Source organism: Phalaenopsis equestris, unplaced genomic scaffold, assembly GCF_001263595.1.
Source record: "Phalaenopsis equestris unplaced genomic scaffold, ASM126359v1 Scaffold000112, whole genome shotgun sequence".
Taxonomy (NCBI): Eukaryota; Viridiplantae; Streptophyta; class Magnoliopsida; order Asparagales; family Orchidaceae; genus Phalaenopsis; species Phalaenopsis equestris.
Window position 1 is genome coordinate 918,343 of NW_018164554.1, and position 8,348 is coordinate 926,690.

Genomic DNA, 8,348 nt, shown 5'->3' on the forward strand with positions numbered 1-8,348 from the left:
GAAAATTTAGGTGTTAGATATATAAATACATAAAATTTATGTCACATGTATGTAAATATTCAATATACGGATTAACAACTTTTTGGCACTTGGTAGAACTTAGAGGTGATGTGAAGGCACATAAATTACACCTCGTGCACCAATATCAAATGTGGTGAGCATATGATTACAATAACTTGAAAGTAAGATCAATGCAAACTCTCACATGTTTTTGTCACAACCTTGAATAATCCATTTAATTTTTTAACCCTTAATTCCTAGCATCTCAAACTCCTAATTCTCTTTAACCTTTGTTATTCATGTTTCACACCTTCTTCGTTTAATCACACTTAGCTGCTTTTGATATTCAGCCTCATTGTGTCATTCTCAACTAACAATACCTTGACTCTTTTATACTCTCTCCCTTTTTGGCTTTCTCTTACACACTACTCATCAAACAACCCCGGTTGTCTTATAGGTCGTGATTATAAATTAGATTGGAACCTTGCACATATTTATCTAATTTTTTTTAATAATTTTTAATAGGTCTGTGGATTTGAGCATCTCAAATGTCTCTAATTGAAACTCCTAAATACAATATTTATAGATATAAATTGAGTGGACGTTCCCGATACTTTTACTCATAATAATACTATCCTATTGACAACTAAAAATACAATGATGGTTGTCCACGTCTTTTATATATGTTTTTTCGTCTATTGCTGATCTTTTAAAAACTTAGTTAAACTTGAAACGTTAGCTAAAACAACAGTGAGCTAGCTGAAGCTAGTGAATGCTCATACTTTTACACTACAACAATACAAGAAAAAATAAGAACAATATACGTGTCAGTCAAGCTTCTTTATAAATTAATATAAACATTTGACATGTTATTCAAAGGGGTCTATGTCATTTCATACCTATGCTATCGTCATAGTGGCACCGTCTAAGAATTGTGTCAATTAAGACACATCAATAATAAAATCCTTTTATATTTACGTGCATGGATACATTAGTGTTCCCCTACTAGTACCATCAAGGTGTGCTCCGTTATAGCCAGTCATGCACATACAAGCAGTCAACATAAACATATGTTTGCATAGCATTCAATTCAACATACTGTATAAAACATACACAAAATACATGAGTAAATAATAACAACATCCATGATGATATGACCAATAAAGAAAATAATACCTCAATCAGAATAACACATGCAAATATCATCAACAACAAATATTTTTTTTAATAAAGAGCATTATACGACTCTAATTTTATTCCATAAAAAAAAGATTACAAGGGAGTGGCCAAAAGTACATCTAAACCCCAAAGAAAGAAAAACCAACACAACTCACTCAACAAATAAAAAAACCTAAGTACTTGAAGCCACAAACAACCCACATAGAAAAATAAAAAATAACAATACAGTAAACCACACGAATAAAAGGAGTATCAAGCATATCACCCCTAACCAAACAAGCAAGGATTGAAGGCAACACATTAGAAAAACACTCTTTGAGTTCTTAAACTATGCTTCGCCGCTCCATTCACACATTTATTGCCTTCTCAATCAATAAAGAGCAAACTGAACTGAATACCTTCCATAAGAGCATAAATTATTTTCAAAGGAATAATAAGATTCCATGGATAAAATTTTTTCTTGCAACAAAAGGACCAAAAATAAATAGAATCCATTTCAATGGCTATATTAGTCCAACCACACCTTACCGCCAGCTTCAGAACATAAATCACAGCTTCAGCTTCTGCTTCAATCAGGTTGGAAGTAATTACAGGAGCCCAAAACCAAATAATACCATGTCCAGTATAATCTCTACAAATACCTCCAATACCCGTCGTAGAAGGAGACCAACTACCATCTGTATTAAATTTAATACAACCAATTTCAGGAACTTTCCACCGAATCAACTCAATAGCAGAAGTAGCTTTACGAGCCAAAGCAATGCTAAATTTACTTAACATACACTTAACACCCGAACTATAGGAGTGATTAAGCTTTTCAAACTTCAACATTTTATAAACAAAACCTTTAATTTGATAGAAGCTTTTATAAATGGAGAGCAATATACCTTCGTGTTTCCATTCATTATGAGCAATCCAAATATACCAAAAAAATTATTATAGGAATAGATCTAAAAAAGATAGAACATTCCTTCTTTCAAAAATTAATCAAACCGACAATAGAATTACACTACAACCTATTACCATAAAAGTTGAATTAGGTAAAAACCATATCCCAAAATTCAACAATAAGAGAGCAGCAACAGAAAAATGATCCAAATTTTCTTCATGATTCTTACAAATATATTTGAGAATAAATAAATTATTACTATACTTTAAAAATACAAGTACGCATCTCAATAACATTTAATTCATAAAATTTTGCCCCAACTTCGACTTCTCTAAAATTGAATTTATATTAATATTTATTATGTTATTAAAATTTTAATAAATCATCTCATTTAATTTTATATAATCATATATGTATATATATGAGTTTCTCTTCCATCGTCCTCTTCGACTCCGGATGCTCGTCACCGCATCTTCTTTTTCTTCGACGCTCGATTAGGGCACGATCAACTCTTCTCCTTCGACTTCCTCTTTGACTCGGCTAGGGCACGATCAAGAATCCTCCTTCATCTTCCTCTTCGACTTGACACAATACCAACACTGCTTCCTCCTCCGCTTGATAAAGACGCCACCGTTCAACTCTCAGGTAAGCCTTGCCTCCCTCATATGACAAATTTATAGCCGAAATCAACGATTCAGCTTCACAATCTTAACGTTTCTTGACCCCTCTTCTGTTTGAATTTTATTCGGTACGTGTACCGCATGAAGTCCTACATGCGGTACCGAATGAAAAATAGCCACGTGGAATCCGGCCTCACTGATATTATTTATGTTAAAAACTCTAATTTTTGACACCCGATCAGGCCTGATACTCCTTTTTCCTGAAAATTTAATGCATAAGGCCCTAGGCCCTTTCCCGGTTTTCCCCTTTCCCGGTTTTCCCCCACTTTAGTTTCACACTTTAGGGTTTGGAGCTGCCGAAAAGGATTGCTCTACCGACAAAGAAAACGACAACCACTTCCAAATCTGTGCGAGATTAGCTTCGTTGAGAATATTTTTGATGAAGACAACGAGAAGGACATCAGGATCCAAGTGAGTTTAGCTTCGTGGATAATGTTCTTTTTATTTTAAAGACATTGTTGTGGTTTGGGTTCCACGGCTTGTGCGAGTTTTATTTTTTGATTTTATGGATACTTCTGGCATTTGTCTGGGTTTATCAGAGGTTTAATAAGTTGATTTAATAGTATTACTTTAGTTTATTATTTGAGGTATAGTTCTAACATATTATTACTTGTGTTTAACAATTTGTTTCTCTGGGTTTATCGGAGTTTACTTTAGTGATTTTCATTTTATTCAAAGTTGTTGTCGTTGTAGCTGTTTATGTTATGCTTGCATTTAGGTCGGGGTAATGGTTTATAGTGTAATCACGGTATTATCTTGGCAGTATTCTCATGTTATTTTGTTAATAAGGAATGTTGGTTTTATTGTGTGGTTATTGTGGTATTATTATGATTTTATTGTTGTGCTATTGTACTGTTGAAGAGACTTTTTTTGTTGCAGCTTTATGGTTTTATTGTTGTGTGATTATGGTGTTATTGTCTTTGTTGTTGGTGTTATTGTGGGGTAATGGTTTATAGGGTTACCGCGGTATTATCTTTGCAGCATTCTCCTATTATTTTTTTTTATCGAGGGATGTTGGTGTTATTGTGGGGTTATTGTGGCTTTATTATGGTTTTATTTTTGTGTTATTGTACTGTTGAGGAGAGTTTTATTGCTGCGGCTATATGGTTTTATTGTCTTTGCTTTTGGTGTTATTGTAGGGTAATGGTTTATAGTGTTCCCGCAGTATTATCTTTGCAAGATTCTAGTGTTATTTTTTTTAACAAGAGATGCTGGTGTTATTGTGGTATTATTATGATTTTATTATTGTGCTATTATACCGTTGAAAAGAGTTTTATTGTTGCAGCTATATGGTTTTATTATCGTGTGATTATGGTGTTATTGTCTTTATTGTTTTAGTAGAGGTGCTTGTTTTACTATTTTCTTATTTGTATTTCTATAACTTAAATCATTGAATACAGGAAAGGACGAAGATGGAGAGCAATGTAATATTCATTTTAGTTGATGGAGAGTTTCCTAATTTCTCGGAGGCAATGAGATGGAGTTATTTTGTGATTCATATAATCTTGATTGATAAGCAGTCTAAAAATCATTCACATCAATGATCAAAGGTTGATTGAGAGGAAGTTTTAGGCGGTTCACACATCTAAAGTTGATTGAGTTATTTAATATGATGTCAATGCTGAAGATGTGATTTGTATCAAGTAATTCGTAGTGGGTTTGCTAAATTGTGGAAACAGAATAAAATGTAATTATAAGTTTTGATGTTCTGGACTTCTTAAGTCTGATGTGAATGGTGTTCCGTCATGTGAACTAGTTGGAACACCAGTCACATGAGACTTAAGAAGTGCAGAACAACATAACTTGCAATAACATTTTATTCTGTTTCCACATTTTAGCTAACTGATTACCTGAATTACTTGATACAAATCACATCATCACCATTATCATAAGATTATATAACTCGATCATATTTAGATGTGCAAACAACCTGAAACTTCAGCACATCAAATCCAATATGGTGTGCATATAAACAATACTATTCATAGGCTTCATTCTCGTTGTGGACCACTGCATGAAGTAATTTCTCTGCCTTGGGTGACTGTAGATTTAAACATCATTAATACAAGGTTACAATACATAAATAACATGATAATAATACCATAATATAACCCAAATAACACCATGGCATTGACAATATAAAAACCCGAACAAATGCCGTTAAGAATTGTTACTAGCCTCATAAAAGAAAACCAAGTTAGCATATCCAATATTACCTTAATAACACTGTGATACTACCAAAATAACACCAAATCCCCACGTCAGTAACGTTACATTGTGTTACTATCAAAATAACACTGTGATACTACCAAAATCACACCAAATCCCCACGACATTAACGTTACATTATGATACTACCAAAATAACACTGTGATACTACTAAAATAACATCAAACCCCAACTAATATTATAACAAACAATCAGAAATAGAAAACAACTGCAAAAACAACCAGTGTATCACCGTGATAATACCTAAGTAACACCACATCCCACCCAACCAAAACTTAGCCTTACACGTCATCTAAAAACAGAGCAAACTTCATTAACAATAAAATTATTCCTTAAAACCTAGAACTACATTCAAACAAGTCCTCAACATACTTGCCACCAAATCCCCACGAAAGTAACATTACATTGTGATACTACCAAAATAACACTGTGATACTACCAAAATAACACAAAACCCTAAGGCATTAATGTTACATTATGATACTACCAAAATAACACTGTGATACTGCCAAAATAACACCAAATCCTAACTAATGTTATAACAAACTATCAGAAATGAAAAAAAAATTGCAAAAACAACCAGTGTATCACCATTATATTACCTAAATAACACCACATCCCACCTAACCGAAACTTAGCGTTACACCTCATCTAAAAATAGAGCAAACTTCATTAACAATAAAATTAGTCCTTAAAGCCTAGAACTGCATTCAAACAAGTCCTCCACGTACCTGTCGATGTCCTTCTGCCGCTTCTAAACTCTGCTCAATCTCATTATTCTCAAAAATATTCTGAGATTCTAGCTCATTGTTATGTTTCTCACAAGTATTTTGAGATTCCAACAACATTTCTTCGTAAAAAATTATTTCCATCAAACCAGGTCCAGCTAATACGAGGCAATAAAATGAGAATATATCAAATCCCTAAACCCTAATGACTTTTTTTCAATTGGCGGGAATCAAAAATGACAAAAAGGCGCTTTTTTTGGGCGGGATTCTGCGCTTTTTTTGGGTGGGATTCTGGCCGGGTAGGGCAAAATATGACATTTTTTAAGGTGAAAATCCACGTGGTATCGAATTCTACGTGGTCATTTTTCATTCGGTACTGCATGTAGGACTTCATTTGGTACACGTACCGAATAAAAATTCCTTCTGTTCGGCTTCCTGATTCTCCCGCTTTAATCACCTCCCTCGCTCCGGCTTCTAACTTCTAGCCTCATCCTGTCTTTTTATTTCCTTTTCCATTTTTTTAACAAAATAGTTATAATCATTCCTAGTTATAAAAAATTTTGTCCTCAAATTTTACAAATAGACTTCAGGCAAGTCAATATCAACTATTAATAAAATTAAGGTCATTCATTAAAAGTAATCACTATAAAGATAAAGACTTGATACTAAACTGCCCAACTATTCTTCAAAACTCATAGATACTGAACACAAAAACACGATGAGAAAAAAAATCACCAAGCTAGTTAGACCTGATCACCATTAGCAACAGTAGATTCTTTCGGTTCATTATGAGTAAGGTAATATATTCGAGCTCGACAGGCCGGCTTGATTGATTTTGGGCAGGAGCTGAAGCTATTGACTCAACTTTTTCTATCTACCTATGGCTACCTACAGTCTTCTGTGAAGAAGCGCCACTGCATTTCTGATCTTCAAAGCTTTTCTAGATAAGATATGGATAAAATCATGATATATGACAAGGTCGTAGACACTAATAACAAGTGTTAGAGCCCATTAAGAAATTCACCTTTATGTTGTTACTATATTTGGAACAAGTTGCTCCAGTATCCTGATTTGTTCCTCTACTAACTCCACCCATATTATTCTTGAACTTCTTCTCATGGATCCTTCTAATTGATCTACATGTTCTATAATTTTCTTCTTATGCATCTCCTTAGTCCTTACACTTTTAGCTCATTCCACTAATAGCAAGTATTCATTGATTGCTAATGGTACTAACGACTGTCTGATAGAATATTTTAATCTCGAAAGGAATCTGCAATACTTTTCTTCTGTAGTAGTGATCAATTGCGGTGTATACCTCAATAGTGCAGTGAATCCTGCTTCATAATGCATGATTGTCTTCTCTCCTTACCTTAACTTGAAGAACTTCTCTTGCATCTGTTATAGAGCGGATAATAGTACAAACGATTCTCTGAATAGCTCCATGAATTCTTTCCAACTAACCATCGTGTTAGGTATGTCCCCTATCCCATTCTGACTTTGGCCACACCACCAACCTTCAACTTTTTCATCCAACACAAATATCTCCAATGGCACTCTCCTTTCATCTGGACAAGCTATGTTATTTAATATCTTCTCCACCCTCATTAGCCAATTCTCCATTTCAATTGGGTCTTCAATTCCTTTGAACAAAGGTGGATGCAGATCTTGAAATATCTTTAAGTACTTATCTACGATGATTGTATCACTTCCATTAGGTTTTGATCTAAGCTTCTGAATTAGCTGAGTCATTGCTGCTATCATTTGTGTGAGGACATTCACATTCACATTTATAGTATGTTGTACTTTTTCATTTTCTATCAGATCTTCTTCTTCTATGATTTCTGGTGTATCAATGTGCCTGAATGTATAATAATTATTACTTTAAGTTAAATTGATTTTTATAATTATTAAAATTTTCTTATTAAGTCTTTCATCAATATTCAATTAATTAATCCTAAACTTTTTCTCTAATGCAATTTTGTCATGACCCAGCCCAAGACTTGAAATTAATCAAGGCGGGTACAGACGGTCAGACAGTGTGAAAAAAATTTAATATTCATCTATAATTTAATAGATGAAAGAGTCATCACAAATAAAATTAAAACATTATAATTAAAATTTACCTTATTTATGGTTTTCATCGTCTTCTGTATATGTTCTATCTTTTATTGTTTATCTTTTAATGATTTAATTAACTTAAAAAATTAGTTAAAACAACAATGAGTTAAAAGAAGTTAGTAAATACTCATACTTCTAAACTACAACAATACAAGTAAATGAAAGAACAATATGCATGTCAGTTAAGCTTCTTTTTAAATTAATATAAACATTTGACATGATATTCAAAGGGTTCTATATCATTACCATATCAATATCATTTCATATTTGTACAACAGTCATATGAGGCATCGTCTAAGAATTGTGTCAATTAAGGCACATCAATATCAATTTTCTTTTTCGTTTATGTACACAGGTACATTAGTATTCCTTCACTAGTATCATCAATGAATGCTTCATCATAGTCAATCATGCACATACAAGCAGTAAACCTAAACATATGTATTCATTGCACTCAATTCAACATACTATATAAAACATATAACAAATATATGAGTAAGTGGCAACAACATTCATGACAAT